Source organism: Schistocerca cancellata, chromosome 8 (assembly GCF_023864275.1).
Source record: "Schistocerca cancellata isolate TAMUIC-IGC-003103 chromosome 8, iqSchCanc2.1, whole genome shotgun sequence".
Taxonomy (NCBI): Eukaryota; Metazoa; Arthropoda; class Insecta; order Orthoptera; family Acrididae; genus Schistocerca; species Schistocerca cancellata.
In genome coordinates, this window is record NC_064633.1 from 491,126,353 (window position 1) to 491,149,763 (window position 23,411).

The 23,411-nt window shown below is 42.8% G+C and overlaps 1 pseudogene; it reads right to left on the reverse strand.

Moving 5' to 3' along the window:
- Positions 1-13,677: 13,677 nt before the first annotated feature.
- On the reverse strand, positions 13,678-13,795 carry LOC126095854 (5S ribosomal RNA; annotated as a pseudogene).
- Positions 13,796-23,411: the final 9,616 nt, after the last annotated feature.

A 23,411-nucleotide genomic window follows, 5' to 3' on the forward strand; every position in this document is an offset into this window, starting at 1 on the left:
ATATATATATATATATACACTCATACATACACACTCTCTTTCTTTCTCTCTCTCTCTGTTTCTCTCTCTCTCTGACAACTCTGACAAAGCCGGCCGCCGTGGCCGAGCGGTTCTAGGCGCTTCAGTGCGGAACCGCGCTGCTGCTACGGTCGCAGGTTTGAATCCTGCCTCGGGCATGGATGTGTGTGATGTTCTTAGGTTAAGTAGTTCCAAGTCAAAGGGACTGATGGCCTCATATGTCAAGTCCCATAGTGCTTAGAGCCGTTTGAACTCTCTGACAACTGCACACACACACACATACATACACTCACTCACACACACACACACACACACACACACACACGCACACACAAACACACACATAAACCCTGACAGTAGGCACCTACAGAAATTTTCAGTAGAAACTATTGTGAAACGATGTAACGTACTTGTAGATCTGCAAGTAATGGATTCATGTAGCTACGAAAACCGTTTGTGTATCCTGTTTTAACTCTGAACTATTTTAACTGATAGCTCTTTTTACGGAATTTCTGTGTTTCAACTATTATTACAACGTCAGTCTCTTAAATCATACACAAAAACTGACAGTTTTAAGAATGCTAAACCACTGCTGCTTATAAGCTGCATAATAGCAGAAACATATGCACACCGTTATATACTTATATACGCAGTTGTATACTTATGAAGGAAGTGCAGGAGACATACGTCTCTGAAATTTAGACCAGGGCTTACGGACTATAAATTCTTGAAAATAAAAAAAAGATACGTGTATTTCCATTTTCTGTATTCACCTAATTTTCCCGTTTGTGGAATTGTATCGACATTTTTAAAGAAAGAAGTTATTTGTCCTTTGTAAGACCAGAAACATATTTTCGCTCAGAGAGTTATGCTCTGGACCACTACCATGGATTTTGAACATTGGGTTGCAGCAGGTAGCCTAATTTATTGGAGAAGTGCTAATATGGTAGGTACTGTTAATTTAGCTTTCATTTACTGAGTCGAACCATACGAAGTTTCTTTTCGTTTTTCCACAGGTAGCTTGCTGAAGATTTTTGGAGCAGAAAACAGAACTGAATACAACAGCCAGTCCAAGTTAAAGAGACTTACATTCTGTGTATCCATGTTGAAGAGACTTACATTCTGAGTATATCACAGTTCACCAGAAACCGATTTGTACGCAGGGGTACCCAAAAGAAGTCGAACTATTTTTTTGGTGGACAGAGATTTTGTGGTACTGCGTTTTGCAGCTAGGAGTGCACAGAGCAAACATTCCATAGACAGCAAGCCGAGTGCCGCCGCTGAAGAAGGTCAGGACTAGTTTCGACAAAGTTAATAGTGCAACTGTTTTATGTGATTTTTGCTTTTGCAGTGGCTGATTTTTGTGAACAGCGTGCGGCAGTAAAATTCAAATTTTTTCGAACCGAAACTCTTGTAATATTAAAAACAGCGTACACGGACGATGCTATGGGGAATGCTCAGATGTTTGAGTGGTTTTCCGTTTCAAAAATGGTGAAATGTAGATCGATAACCAACCTCGTTCTGGTGTCCGGCCATGGCCTGAACACATGAAAATGTTGAAAACATTAGTGGAATCGCCAACGAAGGTCGAAAACAGAGCGTCGTAGAAGACGTAGAACAGTCGGGAATGACAGAAGATTTGAGAATGAAATTTGTGGCTGCAAAATTCGCGCCATGACTACTGGCTGCTGAACAAAAACAAGGTCGCCTGGAAAAATGCAGTGCTTTGAAATAAGCGTCCAGCAATGATTCAAATTTATTTATTTATTTATTTAAGGATGCTAATGTTCTTGAAAAAGTCACCGCATGATATTCAATTATCAGATTTATATAAATCCCTACTGCTTGCGCCTGCGGAATTACAGATTATACAATGGAAGCAAGTTAATATTGGGGAAGTGAGGGGGGGGGGGGATCGTAAGGTCAAGGAAAAAGAGTCCCTATAAACCGTATCCTTCGCCATTACAATTAACCTCTTTTAATAACATAAACAGAAACAAATTTTGCCCTCTAACTTTTCTGAAGGAGTAAAGTTATTCTTGTGAATGTTTCATCCTCCAGAAATTTAAATGCAGTAACTCATGGGTGTCTGTCGTAATTTCTTCCACAATTCAGGACAGAACAACGAACAGCATTTTACCAGTAAAAATAAGATCGTTCGCTGATCGAAGGTCTGCAGACAGTCCAATATCTTGCAAACGATAAGTAGCGTGCAGTGCGAATGTTTATAAGGTTCTCTTGATTGCGAAATACGCCATGTTGGATGTACCGCACTACGTGCACAGGCTTTCTGTTGTTACGGGGTGCTGTTTGAACTATGGTGCAAGTTACTGTCAAATTTAAACGTCATGTTTTCAATATACGCTGTGGTGAAAGCTGAAAGCTTCCTTCTTGAAAACAAACTAAAACTAAACTTCGACATCAGGCCCAGAGCGTCGCGTGATTCCGACCGACCTTCCTATGCCATATGGCGTCATTCGGTTGCTGTATGGGGCGCATGAAGTCAGCATACAGCTCTCCTTGCCCCTGTCGTTTTTCCAGATCTCGAAACCGCTACTCCTCATCCACGTAGCTCGTCAACTGGCATCAGTCCCCCACAACTAAGAATTCCTGACGACACCGAGAACTGTACTGGCGTCCTCCACATGGCAGTAAGACGCACTGACCACTCAACTATGGAAGCGGGTCTTGAAAACAAGTACTTCGGAAATACCCAGTCTGCCGTGCTGCTTCCCTTCTCGTTCTTACACAATATCTTTAGGTTACTGGTTTCCAGTTGCTCATGAAAAACATCTGGTTCCTTTCTTGCAAGTCTTCACAGCTCAACAGCGGCGAATAACACACACACACACACACACACACACACACATATATATATATATATATATATATATATATATATATATATATATATATATATACAGGGTGAGTCACCTAACGTTTCCGCTGGATATATTTCGTAAACCACATCAAATACTCACGAATCGATTCCACAGACCGAACGTGAGGAGAGGGGCTAGTGTAATTGTTTAATACAAACCATACAAAAATGCACGGAAGTATGTTTTTTAACACAAACCTACGTTTTTTTTTAAATGGAACCACGTTAGCTTTGTTAGCACATCTGAACATATCAACAAATACGTAATCAGTGCCGTTTGTTGCATTGTAAAATGTTAATTACATCCGGAGATATTGTAACCTAAAGTTGACGCTTGGGTACCACTCCTCTGCTATTCGATCGTGTGTATCGGAAAGCACGAAATTACGTAGGGATCCAAAGGGAACGGTGATGGACCTTAGGTACAGAAGAGGCTGGAACAGCACATTACGTCCACATGCTAACACCTTTTTATTGCTCTTTTCATTGACGCACATGTACATTACCATGAGGGGTGAGGTACACGACCGAGATCTCTAGGGATGCTGAAAGACAACATATGACGCCAGTGCCTCACCATAACTCCGGACATGCTTTACAGTTCTGTTCACAACATTATTCCTGGACTACAGCTATTGTTGAGGAATGATGGTTTACAGTTCTGTTCACAACATTATTCCTGGACTACAGCTATTGTTGAGGAATGATGGTGGACATATTGAGCATTTCCTGTAAAGAACATCATCTTTGCTTTGTCTTACTTTGTCATTCTAATTATTGCTATTCTGATCAGATGAACCGCCATCTGTCGGAAATTTTTGAACGTTTCTATTTTTTTGGTTCTAATAAAACCCCATGTCATTCCAAGCATGTGTGTCTGGTAGGCGTCTTTCTACGTCTGAAACATGATGTCTGTTCAAATTTCACGCCAATTGCATAAGAATAGCGCTAGTTATCCTCGAAAGTGCACGTGGTGAATTGATGTTAGTCAGCAATGCCTTTAAGGTGAGAAAGACGCCATTATCAACACCTCACTGAATTTCGAAGAGGTCGTGTAACAGGGCTACGAGAAGCTGCCTGTTTCTTCTGCAATATTGTAGAAAGATATGGCAGGAATATAGCCCTTGTACGTGTGTGCTGGCAGCGGTGGTCGCAAGAAGAACGGTCTCCGGACCACTACGTGGTACTAACGAGAGGACGGACCACCGCGTATGTCTGTGTCGCATCGTGCTGCATCTGAAACAGCAGTTTGGGCAGCAATTGGCACCCTAGTGACACAACGAACTGCTACAAATCGGTTACTTAAGGACGCTACGAGCCAGACGCCCTGTAGTGTGTATTTCACTGATCCCGAACCACCGCCATTCACGACTTCAGTTGTTTCAAGCGGAAGTTCATTGGAATGTTCGAAATGTTCAAATCTGTGTGAGTTCTTAATGGACCAAACTGCTGAGGTAATCGGTCCCTAGGCTTACACACTACTTACACTTACTTAAACTAACCTATGGTACGAACAACACACACAAGCATGCCCGAGGGAGGACTCGAACCTCCGGCGGGAGGGGCCCCGCAGTCAGTGACACAGCGCCTCTAACCGCGCGGCCACTCCGCGCCTCCGAGCTCATTGGAGGGCAGGATGGAGGTCTGTTGTGTTTTCTGATGGAAGCTGGTGCTGCCTAGGTGCCAGTCGGTTAGATGAAGGTCAGTCGAGGGTGTGCACCCAACCTGTCTGTGTGCTACACACATTAGACCTACTCATGCAGTTACGGTCTGGGGTGCGATTTCTTACGACAGCAGGAGCACTCTTGTGGTCCCATGCACCATGACAGCAAATTGTACGTCACTCTGGCGATACTACTTGTTTTGGTGCCATTCACGAACAGCATTCCAGGGGGTGTTTTCCAACAGGATAACTTGCCCAATATGCTCTACAGAGTGTCGACACGTTGCCTTGAGCTCCTCAGTTAGTAGATCTGTCTCGAGTTGAGCGCATATGGGACATCATCGAACGGCAACTGCAGCGTCATCCACAAACACCACTGACCGACCAAGTGCAACAGGCACGGAACTGCATCCCACAAACAGACATCCAGCACTTGTGCAACGCAAAGCATGCACGTTTTCATGCTTGCATTTAACATTCTGGTGCTTAAACCGGTTGTTAAAGTACCAGCCTTTCACTTATGCAATGGCTTTTCTCTTGCTTACATTGTCCTGTGATCTCGAAACATATGTTACCTAGACAAATGTATTACCGAAATTTCATTACTCTACATTAATTATTTTTGGTGTTGCGATTTTACTTCTGTCAGTGTATTACCAACTAGTCTCTAGAACACCGCAGACGCTGTGCTCCGGCGTAGCCTCCCAGAATGAGGCTCGTCGCCATCCAGTCGTGACAAGAAACAGTCCCGCACCAAATGATTTGCCCAATAGGTTGGAAGCTAAAACTGCCAGTGCACATCACGCAGCCTCCCACAAGTTTTCCGTACATAATTTTGAACTATTACGTCACTACTCAAAACCATCATCTACCAGTATCGCAATTTCAACTTGGGTGAGATGCTGCGGATTACAATTTGAGAATACATGCTTACCTTCCGAATTTCTTAATTCTGCACTCCGTTGTTCGGCAGCGTCATCGATATGTCATTTACGGCACTTCTCTTTTAGGACTGAATCTGCCACAGCGACGTCGGTGGTATCGCGTGGTGTGACATTCATTTGTCCGATGCACTCCAGCTGATGTATAACCTGGTGGGCTTCTCCTGATTATCCTACCAGAGAGCTCCAAAAACTGTTGTACTCTGTAGGTGGGTTGGTAGAAAGCTGAAAACACCGCTTAAAGTTTCCACTCTCCCCATGGATTCCCCCCCCTCCCCCCCCCCCCTGCCGCCGCACCCAACAAGGTGGGATTTCAGATTGGTTGGGAACTTTAACTGAACGGCGTTGGGTCAGTAAGACTTGTGGGGTCTAGTAAAGCAGGGGATACAACCCGTCGGCTTTGGCCAATGACGTCATACATTAGTCATAGATAATAATGTCTTGTACATTGTACATTAAAATTATTCGCAATGATATTGAGGTAATTTGGAGTATTAGTTTGTTATTGTACGACAATTTATACTGTCTTATTTTCGTTTATAGGAATGGATTTTTCTGTTTGTGGGTATGTAATTTTCGTTACTGTCTGTCTAGGCGAGTTTCGGTTATTCCTCGATTTTCCGAGTGGTAAGTTCACTTTTCCATTTGCTTCTTTCACTGTATTTCACTATTTTGACACATTTCACTGTTTTATTCCACCAATATGTGTATTTTCGTGTTGTGAGGTACGTAATAGAAATTTCTCAGCTGTCGATCTTCTTTCGTTTCCCAGCACTAGTATCAGTACGACATTTTCGAATGTGTACTTGCTATATCACATGCGAAACCCCTGACACAACTAAAATTTGTATCCCGTCCTTCAGTTCGCCTTTACACTGACGACACAACTAAAATTTGTATCCCGTCCCTCACTTCGCCTTTTCACCGACACTATATATGTCAATTGGCGATCAAGATACAAATGTTGCATATAGCTATATAGTTCAAGTAACGAATGGGATACTATTAGCGTCCAAGGCAACAAGAAAACTCTACCCCATAGTGAAGTACGGGATACAAATTCTACATGTGTCGTCTTCTTGTCTCCGTGTAGTTCAGTTGTGGTACAGGTTGCAAATGTAACTTACGTCTATTTCCACCTTTTCGTTACCAGTGTACATATAAAGAGGTCAAAGGAAGTCTGGTATACATATATTACATACGTAGGTCCTTCTGTCATCAGTAGTACTGGTATGTACATAAGAAAGGACTATTAGTAATAGCGCAGACGAAATAAACAACACATCTACAATTTGTAACCCGTGTTCCACGTACGGTTTACTGAAGCGGAGGACACATCGTTCAAGTGAAGAACAGGAAAGTAATGCCAGTGAAAACGTAGAAATCGACTTACGACAAACTCGTATTCCGTACTGTACTTAAGTAACACACTTAGAGTGCGCTTTTAATTTGTATCCGGTGTTTCATTTACGGTTTAGTGAAACAGGCGATACATAGTTCAAGTGAACAACAGGACAGCAATGCTACTTAAAACTAAGAAATCGACGTACGCTAAACTTGTATCCCATACTGCACTTAAGCAATATAGTTCGAAAGAGTTTCGAGATACAACTGACATACATGTAACGTGATGTACTCTTTGCTAGTAATATATTCCATTCATTTCTTTCCATTCTATTTTGCGGAGAAATACTAAGATATAAATACCCGATATCGTTAACGTGAAAATACTACTGGCCCTTATATATGTGAAGTACAGTTTTTCTCTCTTGCATTCCTTTGTTTCTGAACATTCTTCTCAGCTCTTTCATCTTTGTAATACATGCTCTCTGGCCAATTATGACGTCATTGGTCAAAGCTGACGGGTTGTATCCCCTGCTAAACTAGACCCCACTTGTGTATGAGTAATACAGTGATGCTTTTTGAGGCAAGTCCACCCACTTTCTGCGACTCGAAGAGAGCTAGCTACTGCACTGTGAGCCGGAACGGTGTACACTCGAACACGTCTCGAATTAACCTACTTAATGCGAGGCGACTACAACAGTGATGTTTCACAGCGCCTTCTTCAGAACGTGTGTTGCTAGGCAACTGCAAATACTAGTTCCGCTGGCCTCTGTAGCGCCAATGGCTTTTAGTTCTGTTTTATTGAATGTTATTGGCATTACGACTCTCCCGCACAACAGCGCACGTTAACACGCAGCTTCCGGCAGCCAGGAAGCCCACCGAATCATCTGCTTGGCGGATTAACGACGAGGGCCAGCCTGCATACGGTTTTCAGGCCATTTGCTGCACATCCGAATAGGTAAATACCGGACTGATACTCACGTCCCGTGTCAGTTACTCTGTTCGCTAACATTTTGATCACGATCTCACACATTAACGTGGAACAACACCAGACGCGAATAGTGGGAGTACACAAATTCCTTCCTGGACGAGGTGGCAACAGGAAGGGCATTCTTTACCGCTAACAGCGCCAAATCCAGAATAACATGCCGACCCCGTGAACGTACAGAACGAGGCCAATGAACACATCACCCAGTCAGCATCAGATTTCATCAGTATTACAGGGAGGTTATAATCAAACTTTCGCCCTTGAGTGCAGACAGAAACTATTCACTGCATGGCTACCCAACGTTGTAGGAATGATGTTCAAACTCTACGCTGCAGGATTTGCGTCGTTAGTAGTGTTAGCATCGTGTCTTTCCATCAGGCGCCGGTACCGGTACGCTGGCATAGGGTTGAAACACAAGCACCGGCCGCGCGGAGTAGCCGCGCGGTCTTAGGCGCCTTGCCACGGTTCGCGCGGCTTCCCCCGTCGGATGTTCGAGTCCTCCCTCGGGCATGGGTGTGTGTGTTGGTCATAGCGTAAGTTATATTAAGTAGTGTTTAGGCTTATGGACCAATGGCCTCAGCAGTTTCTTCCCATAGAAGCCTACTACAAATCTCCAATTTCCACAAACTGGCGGTTTGGGAATTGCTCCTGGGAGAGGTCGACGGCCAATTGCGCCACAAATTGTTGAAGCAGTTACTGGTTGAGAATGCTGGACGCTATGTGCACTTGCCAAGGATTTGCGAGTGTGTCAAGCCAGCTAAACATTCCATGGCCCACGGTTCGGAAAGTACTGCGAAGAATTGTGTACCTTTACTGCGGTTCCAGGCCGTCGTAGGTGCACATGTTCGTCTATTGAGCATTTGTAATCTGAAATCAAAACATGGAAGGCAATTAACAATTGCTACCCTCCCGTAAGGAAATTAAAATGTGTTTAATTCAACGGTTTATTTGTTATTTCTCTTCGGCATGTTCTTACAAATGGTTCCATGAAGTTCCATTATCCAACGATCACTCGTTTCTCTTGGCGGCCTTCTCAAGTAGCGAGAGTTTAGTTACAGCCACCCTGTACATTTTATGGTTACATCAAATAAACGTTAGTGCATAAAGAGCAAACGATAGCTGGTGATTAAACGGAGTGTGTCATGAGTAATAGCGAAAATTACACGGGTGAAAGTAAGCCATATTAGAATCAAAAATGGTTCATTAATTATGAATCCGAAAATGAAGTATTTGCGATAAAACTGGGAAATTGAGGTTGCAAGCCGCCCAGACTTCATTATGAAATATTGTCCTAGGCAGGGTAAATGTGTTTGAGGTGGACACTTTTTGGTTAAGCCCCCATCTAATTAGGATCAAATTTCAACTATTGCCTATGTTAAGAAGAAATACGATGCTGCTTCAGCATGTTACATATTACAGTTTCCTGTATATTTATATTTGTTAAATGAGGTTGTTGTTGTTGTGGTCTTCAATCCAGAGACTGGTTTGATGCAGCTCTCCATGCTACTCTATCCTGTGCAAGCTTCTTCATCTCCCAGTAGCTACTGCAACATACATCCTTGTGAATCTGTTTAGAGTATTCATCTCTTGGTCTCCCTCTGCAATTTTTACCTTCCACACTTCCCTCCAATACTAAATCGGTGATCCCTTGATGTCTCAGAATATGCCCTACCAACCGATCCATTCTTCTAGTCAAGTTGTGCCACAAACTCCTCTTCTCTCCAATTCTATTCAATACCTCCTCATTAGTTATGTGATCTACCCATCTAATCTTCAGCATTCTTCTGTAATACCACATTTCGAAATCTTCTATTCTCTTCTTGTCTAAACTATATGATAACAAATTTCTCTTCTTCAGAAACGCTTTCCTTGCCGTTGCCAGTCTACATTTTTTATCCTCTATACTTCGACCATCATCAGTTATTTTGCTCCCCAAATAGCAAAACTCATCTACTACTTTAAGCGTCTCATTTCCTAATCTAATTCCCGCAGCACCACCCGATTTAATTCGACTACATTCCATTATCCTCGTTTTGCTTTTGTTGACGTTCATCTTATATCCTCCTTTCAAGACACTGTCCATTCCATTCAACTGCTCTTCCAAGTCCTTTGCTGTCTCTGACAGAATTACAATGTCATCGGCGAACCACAAAGTTTTTATTTCTTCTCCATGGATTTTAATACCTACTCCGAATTTTTCTTTTGTTTCCTTTACTGCTTGCTCAATATACAGATTGAATAACATCGGGGAGAGGCTACAACCCTGTCTCACTCCCTTCCCAACCACTGCTTCCCTTTCATGTCCCTCGACTCTTATAACTGCCATCTGGTTTCTGTACAAATTGTAAATAGCCTTTCGCTCCCTGTATTTTACCCCTGCCACCTTCAGAATTTGAAAGTGTGTATTCCAGTCAACATTGTCAAAAGCTTTCTCTAAGTCTACAAATGCTAGAAATGTATGTTTGCCTTTCCTTAATCTATTTTCTAAGATAAGTTGTAGGGTCAGTATTGTCTCACGTGTTCCAATATTTCTGCGGAATCCAAACTGATCTTCGCCGAGGTCGGCTTCTACCAGTTTTTCCATTCGTCTGTAAAGAATTTGCGTTAGTATTTTGCAGCTGTGACTTATTAAACTGATAGTTCGGTAATTTTCACATCTGTCAACACCTGCTTTCTTTAGGATTGGAATTATTATATTCTTCTTGAAGTCTGAGGGTATTTCGCCTGTCTCATACATCTTGCTCACTAGATGGTAGAGTTTTGTGAGGCCTGGCTCTCCCAAGGCTGTCAGTATTTCTAATTGAATGCTGTCTACTCCCGGGGCCTTGTTTCGACTTAGGTCTTTCAGTGCTCCGTCAAACTATTCACGCAGTATCATATCTCCTATTTCATCTTAATCTACATTCTCTTCCATTTCTATAATATTGTCCTCAAGAACATCGCCCTTGTTAAATGAGGTATGCCACACTCAATCCTCCCATCTGAATGCAATACTCCTCCGGTCTTTGCAGCAAGATACGAATTTATTAAAATACCCTCTGAACATTTGGTAAAGCTTGAAAAGACGGTTCAGTTCGCTGCTCCAATTCTTCAGTCGTATCAACAGGAACTTCGCACTTCGCTTTCGGGAAGACCCTTGACGGAAAACTCTAGAGGAGGCGATCTTGCAGGTCGAAGTACAGGCCCTGTTCGAACCAGCCATCTCGTATCGTACTGGTGCTCTATGTGTCAGCAAAATGTTGAAAATTGTGACCAATTAGATGGGGCACTTAATCAAAAAGTTTATATTCCAAATACATTTGTAGTAACTGGGACAATATTTTCATTTGCAGACACATGTTTACTGTAAAATTTTTCTTCTGTTATCGTACACTGATTGACAGTTGCTAAGGAACAACTGCCAATTGCTACGGAACAACCGACAATTACTGCTGAACACCAGACCAATGATATTAAAATGAAATGTCGAGGACGGGATGTGGTAAGTGCAGCCAAGCGTGTGCACGAGGGCTGTGTGTGTATTTGACAGTTCATGCAGCAGGTTGTTCGACAAAGATTGCTGGGGAGCCGATGAGTGCGACATTCCTTATGGTACGGAAACATGTCTGCAAGACGTCATTTGATTGCTTACGATCGTGCACAAGCAGTTGGACTGCACGAAGCCGGTCAAAGTGGGACTACTGTAGCCACAGAAATGGGTGAGATGATGATGATGTTTGGTTTGTGGGGCGCTCAACTGCGTGGTTATCAGCGCCCGTACAATTACCCAATCTTTGCTCAGTCCAATTTCGCCACTTTCCTGGATGATGATGAAATGATGAGGACAACACAAACACCCAGTTATCTCGAGGCAGGTGAAAATCCCTGACCCCGCCGGGAATCGAACCCGGGACCCCGTGCTCGGGAAGCGAGAACGCTACCGCGAGACCACGAGCGGCGGACACAGAAATGGGTGTGTCAAAAAATGTCAGCTCACGATGAGAAGAGCCTGCTAAAGGTGGAAATGCTATGCGAAAACTTGCCGGTGGTCGTAGATCGACCACCACACCACAGGATCGATATATAGCCCTAGTGGCAAAATGGAACAGACTTCTCATTCCTAGGCAGATCACTGTGGACCTTGCTACCGCTACCGATACACGTGTCTCTGCCGGAACCATTTCCAGAGATTAAATCAGGCTGGTTTGTATGCTCGGAAGGCTATTAAATGCATCCCACATGAACCACGCCATCATCGAGAAAGAATTCGTTGGTACAGGTAGCGAGTTGCCGTGTTGGCTGGGGTCAGCGTCGGTGGTCCAGACTGGTGTTCTCCAACGAATCCTGCTTTACTGTGGCAAGTGGTTCTGACCACCATTTAGTGTGGAAAGAGAGGAGCACATGTTACACTACACACCACAGATATGGCCTAAGTGTCATGGTGTGCACAGGCATTATGCACAGTGGCCAAACACCGCTGCGTACCTTTGCTCTAGGTCCCATTACAGCACGAGAGATTATTCTGGAACATGTCCATCTGTTTACTCATGCAGTAGGTCCCGCCTTATGTTTGTAAACGACAATGCCTGCTCACGCAGAACTGCTGAGGTGTCGGACACTCTGGAATGTGAAAATATTGAACGTATGGAATGGAATGGATCAAAACCCTACAGAGCATGCCTGGGATGCTCTTGGCAGACTTTTTCTCAACGAACAGCCCCTCCCTGAATCGTACAAGAGCTGAAAACCGACTTTAGAGGCGTGTGACACGATATCCCCCAGGTACTCAATAATTGTTTGGTTCAAATGCTTCAAATGGCTCTGAGCAGTATGGGACTTAACATCTGTGGTCATCAGTTCCCTAGAACTTAGAACTACTTAAACCTAACTAACCTAAGGACATCACACACATCCATGCCCGAGGCAGGATTCGAACCTGCGACCGTAGCGGTCACGTGGTTCCAGACTGAAGCGCCTAGAACCACACGGCCACACCGGCCGGCCAGTTGTTTAGTAGCCAGCACGAATAACAGATGCAAAAGTGCATTAGTGCCTTTGGAGAGTATATTTCTTAGTAAGAGTCTGATACAACCTTTATGTTGGGTGTCTGACCTGCGCCAAACATGAACGCTATTTATTCCTGTTGTCGTACTTTCCTATGTGGTGAAGTCTCTACAGTTTTTCGTTATAATAGTATACCACTCCACTTCTATTATTTATGTACTGTGTTTCGTGTCATTCATCACTGCCTGTGACTATTCCTGTCCAACAGTGCCTTTGTTCCTTAGCAGTTGTCAAGCAGTGTATTATCACGCCCGTGTCAGCATACTCGCCCGGATGACAGTTCCTACGCAGCGTAGGTCATTCAGTGTGCTGCAGCAGTTGTGAACTGGTTAAATGTTATTCGTGCTGTCTTGCTTAGCGTCTATTACATAGCTTCGTTTCTCGAAAGATGTTAGTCTTTTGGCTATTCTAGATGTGTGAAACAGTATGAACAACAATGGAAACCTATTCGCGGAAAAGCACTGTGAAACTGGAAATCGTCGAGGACAACTAGCAGCCAACAGCTCGTGGATTCAGGAAAGGCATCTGGCCACCCTCTATCACTAAAACTTCCAAATCCGAAATAACATGCTGACTCCGTGCAGATCTGGGACACAAAGCACTCCGTCTTCAGGCAACAAGTGGCCCATCGGGACCATCCGACCGCCGGGTCATCCTCAGCTGAGGATGTGGATAGGAGGGGCGTGTGGTCAGCACACCGCTCTCCCGGTCGTTATGATGGTTTTCTTTGACAGGAGCCGCTGCTATCCGGTCCAGTAGCTCCTCAATTGGAATCAGGGGCTGAGAGCACCCCGAAAAATGGCAACAGCCCATGGCGGCCCGGATGGTCACCTATCCAAGTGCCGGCCACGCCCAACAGCGCTTAACTTCGGTGATCTGACGGGAACCGGTGTATCCACTGCGGCAAGGCCGTTGCTAGATGTGGGATAAGGTCAGGAACAAAAAGAAGACACACGTCGGATTATCGCTCTTAACTATGATACACTACATTTGTAGGCTGCAAACGTTTACAGAGCCCATCATTGTTTTGCATGTTCTTCCGTTTTTCTGAGACGACAATAGCGATTATAGTGGGAAATTGGTGTTTCCGTCTGATTAGTCTCTTGAAAATTGTTACTTGCTGACCACTACACACTCATTTGCAAAAAAGTATGTGATACACTGTAATCTATCTTCTGATGTTGATTAACACCAACAAGTTGGGATGTCTATAGTGCCTGTCAGTAGAGGTGAACTGTCTAGTCTCCGTGATGGAAAATCATCCTTGACATGGAATCTGAGACAGTACTGGTGCTACGACTTATCTTGAAGCTAAGAATGGAGGAAGAGAAACCCATGTTTTTAGCATTTATTGATTTAGAGACTGTGATTGTCAGTATTGAGTGGAACACGCTCTTTGGAGATGGGAAGCTGTTGGGGATAAAGTTCAGGGACCGAGAAGTTGAACGGAATGGACATTGTCTTGAAATATGCTTACAAGAAGAATATCAAGAAAAGTAACACAATTACAATGGTGTATAGTCATTTCCAGTCAGATTATGCTGATGAAATTTGTTTAGGACGTGAGACGAGTTTTCCTGTTTGCGCAGCAAAATAAATTATGGGGGTAGGAATAAGGAGTATATGAAATTCCGACTGGCAACAGCAATAAACGCTAACATAAAATATGAATTCAACATTTATGTGGTCTTTTCTGAAAGTATTTGTCTCAAGCTTAGGTTTACATGAAAGGAAAACGTGGCTGATTTACAGTACAGACAAGAAGAGGATAAAAACCTTTTAACCCTCCTAGTACCACTGGGGTAAATATGCCCCCATAAGTGTATAAGAAATATATAGCCACCTTGTTTTAACAAATTGTTATTTTGAAAATATACGACTTTCTCCCTCTGAGTCTTTGGATCCAACGATGTTTCGTTCATTTTTATATTTACAGCATATTAAAATTTGTTACTCCAATTTAAATTGTTTGTTTGTTTCCTGACTATAACATCTATGAAATTATAAAGATGAATGTCACGTTGAATATATGTTGTCCCAAACACCTGCAACAATGAAAATATTATTTCCTAATAATTTTTGTATCCATTGTTAGGGTTTCCTGTCTCAGCTGCTGTTATACCGTTCCTAGTACCAATTGGTCAATATGACCACATAAGCACACTGGAAAAATACATCTTTCTTATTTTCAAAGCTATACCTTTCTTCCTCTGAGTCAATTGTATCCAATGATGTTTTGTTAAGTTTTATATTTGAAACACATAAAAATTAATTTATGGTTTGTTTCCCTGAAAACCCCTGGGGTCAATATGATCCCAACCTAAATTTATTTTTGTTTCTTGAATGTCATTTTTATAAGTATAGAATGATGACTGTTACGTTGAACACCTGTAACGTACGTTTCTATGTCAGTTTATTAAAATACTGCCATTATATGCCGTGTAAATTGCTTGGTGTCTATATGACCCCAGTTAAACGAAAAAATCCAGCTAGTAAGAGGTTTAAAATGTGGTGTTACAGAGGAATGCTGAGGGTTAGACCGGTAGATAAGAAAACCACTGAAGAGGTACTGAATGTAGTTGGTAGACAACATCTTTACAGCACATCATTAAAATAAATGTTACATTTTCAGGAGACACCTCACAAGATGAACATTGTTGGCCTTCCATATTGCGAAGAGTTGAGAGGCAATACACACTTAACGAGTTATAAAGGATCAGTCTAAGCTGCTTGACCGTAGAGATTTCCATTTGCGTTTGCAGAAAATTTATAAAATATATGTTTCATTGGTTTAATCATGAAAATATAATGTAAGAGAAATGCAGACCACAGGTAATATATGAGAAAATCCGAAGACTGTGCAATAAATGTGCATACTACTGTCATTATTTCATTCTAAGCTTGTGTATGTGTAGTTATTGCATGTCATCACACGATTCGATCATTTGGGGATCATTTCTAGGTAATTAATTTATAAAATTACCAAATATGCAGTAACAAGTCGCAAAATCATGTTTTATTTATTCACTTTTGCAAGAGGATTTCAACTGATTAACAGCCATCATCGGTGCTTTCAACCAATTTGTGCCCTGAGTAGTAATACTGTCTTAAGCAGAGGTCAAACTTCAAGTCACGTTGCTGGATATTTGGTAATTTTATGGTTTACGGTCGCTGCACGACTTGGGAACCACATAGAGCCCAACATTCATAATTTAATTTATAGTTTCTACGCCTGTCTTGGAAAATGTTTGAGTAACTTAATTGGACGACTCCCACAACAGGAATTCTTTACCTCTTTGCAGCTGCTTTGAGTCAATATCCCTCTCTGTTAGTCTTCCCTTAAACAAACATCTGCCGGCCAGAGTGGCCGAGCGGTTCTAGGCGCTACAGTCTGGAGTCGTGCGACCGCTGCGGTCGCAGGTTCGAATCCTGCCTCGGGCATGGATGTGTGTGATGTCCTTAGGTTAGTTAGGTTTAAGTAGTTCTAAGTTCTAGGAAACTCATGACCTCAGAAGTTAAGTCCCATAGTGCTCAGAGCCAAACAAACATCTATTTTTCACATCTCTGTTCATTAAGACCTGTATGTAGATTTTCCATTCGTTCATTGTAATGTGAGATAAACTGCTGTATTTTATACGAGTATTTTGTGTAGAATATAAACTTGCAGATTGTGTTATTTTTCCCGGCCACTGTGTGTGTTTTTCTGTCAAACCGCAGTTATGTGGATGTGAAGGTGTGCAGTAAATACAGGTTCTAGTCGTCATAAAAAAAGACAGTCACCTCTTTGGTCCCGCTTACGTTTACGAGCGGAGCTTACGAAACAAGCTGTTTGTTAGGCACGAACAGAAACTACTTGACTTTTATTATTTTGAGGAACATCTTTACTCTTTCACGGGACCTATATTTCAAGACACTAAAGTTTCATCAACGAATGGTTGGTGTTTACAGAAACTATTTTGCGAACGACGAGAAGACAATCACTAAAGTTCCTGGCAGATTAAAACTGTGTGCCGGACCGAGACTCGAGCTCGGGACCTTCGCCTTTCGCGGGCAAGTGCTCTACCAACTGAGCTACCCAAGCACGACTCACGCCCCGTCCTCACAGCTTTACTTCTGCCAATACCTGGTCTCCGCAATATCCTTTCTTTCAGGAGTGCTAGTTCTGCAAGGTTCGCAGGAGAGCTTCTGTAAAGTTTGGAAGGTAGGAGACGAGGTACTGGCAGAAGTGAAGCTGTGAGGACGGGGCGTGAGTCGTGCTTCGGTAGCTCAGATGGTAGAGCACTTGCCCGCGAAAGCCAAAGGTCCCGAGTTCGAGTCTCGGTTCGGCACACAGTTTTAATCTGCCAGGAAGTTTCATATCAGCGCACACTCCCCTGCAGAGTGAAAAATCTCATTCTGGAAACAATCACTAAAGTTTCAGTATTGATGAAAACAAAAGGTTTTAGATGTGTTCTTCCGCAATAAACACAGTAAATTGTTTCTTTAATATAAAGTAAGGATTGAGACTGAAGCTTTCGCTCTACACAATAGTCTATTCCTTTTTGCAACCTACAGGCGCATTATAACTGTTTCCTCTACCAGTACTCGAACACAGGACCTTACCATGTGTGATGACTGGGTGTTGCGTGATGTCCTTAGGTTAGTTAGGTTTAAGTAGTTCTAAGTTCTAGGGGACTGATGACCATAGATGTTAAGTCCCATAGTGCTCAGAGCCATTTGAACCATTTTACCATGTGTGGCCAATCCTCTTACCCTCTGAGCTGCCCAGGCTAGACCCAAGGCTCAGCGCCACAGCTTTTTTTCTGCCAGTAATTCTGTCCCACTTTTCAGTAAGGTTGTTCATTAGATTTTTTCCATTAAATTACAGATTCTGTCTGAAATTAGTTGCTTCCACCAACGTCAAAATCCTGGTAACGATGTACCCGGCACTCAGAAAAGAGTTTCTGTAAATGCTCACCATCTGGTGACTAACACGGATTGATTCCAGGTTAGCTCACGGGAAAATATTAAAACCATTGTTCAGGACAAAAAATGACAACTTGGTACTGTTTCTGCTTCTGTCGCCTTTTACTTACAGCCCACTCTCAATGTCCAAGGACAACCAAAATGGCCAAAACACGTTTAGTAGAGATATATTTTCCTGTATTCTTTCTTAAGCTGTTATTGTTTCTTCAGAGACAAGACCATGACATAAAAGCGCTTCCACGATGCTCTGTCAATACCGCACATTAGAATTTTTTTTATTTTATGTGTAGCAAAAGCCTTCTTTGACAGATTCCAAGTCAAAAAACAGTTAATATCCCATTTCACAATTAATTTTCACTCCCACAACAATTTTTCGTGGCTGCCGGAGGATTTATTGTGATTCCTTTAGAATAAACAGTTCACAACAAATAACTTCGAATGGATCTATACTTTTTAGATCGTTGGAACTGGATGTTGGTTATGGTATTCACTAAATTTTGGCAACTTCTATAGCCCATAAGCACACGATGTGCATCGTGTTCACATATTCTGACTATGGATATCCAGTTTGGAGTCTAACCAGTGAACAATTATTGAACTGTATGTAGTAAAATCGTCATAAATTCTGGACGGTTTGCGTTAGGACGTTCAAACTGCACGGTTGGCCACGGGGTACGATGGGAATTGTTATGCGGATGCGCACGCGTTTGTTGAAGGGCCATTTGCACTGGAAAATGTCACGGTACAGTGTGTCTGAGGTTATAGCACTTGTGGATGCCTTTTTGCGAGCAATAACAGCCCTACTGCGGCTCAATGGAAGTTTGCGACCGAGTTCAAGCTGTCGACAATCGGTCAAGAATTTGATTCGCAAGTTTGAGAGAACGGGTAGTGTTCGTGACGACAGTGTTGGCAATGCCGCTCGTCCAAAAAGAGTGAAAAAGCCTGAAAACATCGAGAAGACGCGCGCTGTGTTTGAGACGAGCGCCACTATATCGATCAGACGAGCTGCACAACAGGTGGGAATCAGCCGGGAGACACTGCGGCAAATTGTTGTTGAAGACCTGCGTCTCTTCCCACACAAAATTCAAACCCATCCGCCATTAAGTCCCAGGGCCATAGGACAGCGGTTGTGTTCCGCCAACACTAGTGTCCACGGAATTGACGAACAGGACTTTGATGTGAATATGATATGGTCTAGCGACGAAGCTAATTTTAATTTGGATTGGTTCGTTAGTAAGCAAAATTGGAGCACTTGGGGGACTGAGAATCCACGTTTCGCGATCGAGAAGTCTCTTCACCCTCAACGGGTGATTGTGCAGTGTGCAACTTCCAGTCACGGAATAACCGGTGCGATATTCCTCAGTGGCATGTTGACTATCGAACGGAACGTGAAGGTTTTGGAATATGATTTTATCCCCATTATGCAAAGGACCCTTATTTCGTCAGGATGTGATTCATGCAAGACGAGGCTCGACCTCATCCGAGCAGGATAGTGTTTAATGGAAATTGACTATACTGAAATACTTCAGCAACAAAAAGTCAATCATCACCAGAGAGAGAACAGCACTTCATTTAGACTGTGGGAATATGACCTTAATAACTCACCACTTCCGTGCTTGGTATTGTAACCTCCCCCTCACTTTTCGACCTTAATGACAGTGAAAAATTAAACCGCGTGTACCTAATGGAAATTCGGGAAAAGCAATCGTCACCGAAGTTAATCTGTCGGTAAAGAGGGAGGAAAGGGTTACATCTAAATGAAAGGAAAAATGCAAATGAAACTGGTGGAAATTAATTATGAAAAGGGGTAAAGTTAATAAGGAAAGTAAATGTGCGGCCGTTACGTTAACAATTAACTAGCGGTAATTAGATATTTGAGATTTGGGGGAAATCACGGTCGCCAGTCCTATGGACAATTACTATAGTAACTGAAAAAGAAAGGTTATTACACATATAATTAGCACTACAAGCGTGGGAACTGAAGGTTGACATGTGTAGTGTGAAAACTGAAAGTTTGTCAGAAGTAATAAATTTCGCTACACTCTGACTTAATTTAGCAAAAGAATTAATAAAGCCAGAAAATTGAAAGTTAATTTAGTGACTGAAATTAATAGTGAGCTTTGTTTCTGAAGCACATCGAAATTCAGTAAAATACGGTTAGTCTTGGGCTACCTCAACAATCATTTCAAAAGCTACTTGAATCTACGTAATTTAGAAATAAGAGATTTAACTTTGAACTTGAATTAAATGATTCTGAACAATTAACAGTAGTAAAATTTAGTACGTACCAAGCTGAGCTGCAGTCACAGGTAAGCTAAAATATGCTAACAAAACTTGCACTCTTAATTTGTGCTTGTGTAATCTAAATATTGTAGCCAGCTATGAATACCTTAACTGATCATTGAAATTAAAGCAGAGAAATCGAATGATGCTGGCGTTTGAATTTCAACAACACTCGGGTTCATTCCGGAAAAGGAAGGGGCCCTGCTTGGTAATGCAATTGGGACAATGAGCAACAAAGGTTCATGCTGAGTTGCTGTAATTTTGTGATGCAACAATTTTAAAAGTTTGAAAAGCTGAGGTCTGCCATACAGTTCTAAAACTTTACGTGCTTCCAGTCTTCTTTGATGGCTGATTGAAGGTTTGAAGCCGTCGATCGAGGAGGTGGCGACAGTCAGTCATTGTCGGCCGTCGCTGTTGCAGAAGCTGGATGTTGGCGCGCCTTCTTCTCGACACGGTCACAAGGCGAAACGGGCTCTTGATGTGCGCCAGCTAATGCTTCCCGTCCGCGACACCGTGTCAGAAACTATCATCGCAAGTCGAGCGCAATTACATGCTGCCCAACCCCGAAAGCGCGGCAACTCGCGGGAGCTTCACACAACACACCTGCTCCACTGCACCACCCCAGCCAGACTCTGCCCGCGCTCCACGCGACAGAGTAAACACTACCAAAGATCCTAAACACTTTCGTTCTCCACACGACCTATCGATGTATTCGTTCGATAGTATAGTTTTCCCTAGGCCAGACCCAGCGTATAAATACAAATAATATTCACAAAACAAACCAATTATACATCGACATAAATGTATAAATATATATATACAAACAGTAAAACAATTACAATATGTAAAGACACAGAAATGTCATATATTCAGGTAACAAAAATAAGGAAAACAAATTTATAGTACAATAGATGGAAATAGGAGGATATGCATTTCCTGCGTTACAGTATAACCATGTAGTATGCTCAGTAACAGTATGATGTGTTACTAACTAATACCTGAGTTAGTTTTCAACAACCACCATCAGTCAATAGTATTTAGCGGGGCCTGTAACTGACGGGATTGAAAACCGACAGCATCATTAATCATAAACGAAAGAGCAAATCATTAGCAATAATTTCTTGCAATTAATAAGCGCAAGACATATTAAAATGACTGGCATGTAAACCCAGGCCGCTATTTACGATGACTAATGAAAAATTAATGACTGAACGCAATGCGCGTGCCGCCTTGCGTCGCTTCACCGTCATCTGCCGACTTCGCTACCTCAGCCAAAGCGATCTGAAACACAAAAATGTAAACACATCCACAGTCGGAGAACTTATGATAAGAATGAAAACAGGAGCTCCTTTTACATGTGTTTCATATTTAATTCAAACAGTAAAACCAGAAAACATCTATGCACTTATAATATGCATCTGCACACTAAGACAGACCGAGGAAGAAGACATGAAAAATATGCAGAACTACGCTCTTACCAAAAGACAAGAGAAAAACAACTTTATACGTGTGTTTTTTTTTCAGCCACAGGCTGGTTTTAGGTTCCTGATTTTCTGGAACAAGCTACTGCGATTACTTTTACATTAGATGGCTCTTGACTTAAAAATATTTCATTTATACAAAGAAAATAAAATGTTCATATGCGCGAGAAATTGAATCCTACTGAACATTACACGAAAGCTTTTGTGTAAAGTAATACTTCAACCTGTAAAAGTGTGATACGGCTGGAAACACTGATTAAAAAACGGTATATGTTCAAGAAGCTTCGTGAGTTACTCCGAACTAGCAGAAATCAAGGAGTTGGTCGTGTATTCTCAACGAGGGGCGAAGGTAATCGCCATTAGTAAAATTCATAGTCAAGGGTACGGCGAGTAAAAAATGGCTCTGAGCACTATGGCACTTAACATCTATGGTCATCAGTCCCCTAGAACTTAGAACTACTTAAACCTAACTAACCTAAGGACAGCACACAACACCCAGCCATCACGAGGCAGAGAAAATCCCTGACCCCGCCGGGAATCGAACCCGGAAACCCGGGCGTGGGAAGCGAAAACGCTACCGCACGACCACGAGATGCGGGCGGTACGGCGAGTAACCTCAACTTGGCGTTATTATTTTTGGCAGCACTATATCAGATCTGGAAGCTAGTAGTTAAAGGGAGTATGTGATGGTCCAAGAAATGGACATGAGAAGATTTGTAAAAGTGAGAGTAGCTGTGCTGTTTCTGTGAAACTGACGTGTTTCATTTTGGTGAAAGTTAATTTTCACATCTCTTATATCTCCGGTGATTTGTTTTCCTAATATGGGGATGGAAGTTGTAACGAACCAGTCAAGGTTAAATGGAGACAGATAGTGCTGTATATTTCCAGCCCAGTGGCAGAGTCTTGCAATTTCTCGAGTGTCAACGGATTAGTGCATATATGCCCTGCGGTATGACTACGGCGAGAAAATCACAGAAATTATAAATCGTATACAGGTGTATCGGCAGTCATTCTTCTCACACACAATTGGCGAATGGAAAAGACCAGGGGTGGGGGAGGGGGGAGGGGAGGGGGGGGCAAAAGTACTACCAGAGATACCTTTCGTCACACACCGGAAGGGGGCTTGAGAAATACAAGTGTCGCTGTAGATCGCTAGCACCCACTGTTGAATTTCAGGGTCATTACCAACCACCTCTCGTTCCGTCCACCCCGATAGCTGAGTGATAGCCGTCACGGTAGCTCAGCGTGTTCGGTCAGACGGCTGCTCGCCCTCTGTAATGAAAAACCGAGTAAAGGAATCAACGAACAACTTGAGCGGATGTCTTGTGAAGTCCGCCCGACCAAAGGCAACGAAGAACACCGAACACACACACACACACAAAACGTGGTCAGCGTGACGTTGCCGTCCTACGGGACCGGGTTCGATTCCAGGCTAGATCGAAGATTTTCTCCGTTCCGGGACTGGGTGTTGTGTTGCCTTCATCATCATCATTTCATCCCCATCCGGCGCACAGGTCGCCCAATGTAGTGTCGAATGTAATAAGACCTGCAGCAAGGCCGCCAGACTTTCCCCGCAAGGGGCCTCCTGGCCAATGACGCCAAACGCTCACTTTCATTTTACCTCTTGTTCCCTTTGCCACTGAAACAGCGTTTCATATCCCACTTTTTGACCTACCGTTGTGTCTTCGGTATACGTGGCTAGATTTCTGTGCACCGGGCACCTTTATGCAGAACTTCGCTCTTGCACTCCTTATCGTATTCGCTTTGGCTATGTCTGTCACTACAGCAATTAGATTCACAGCTG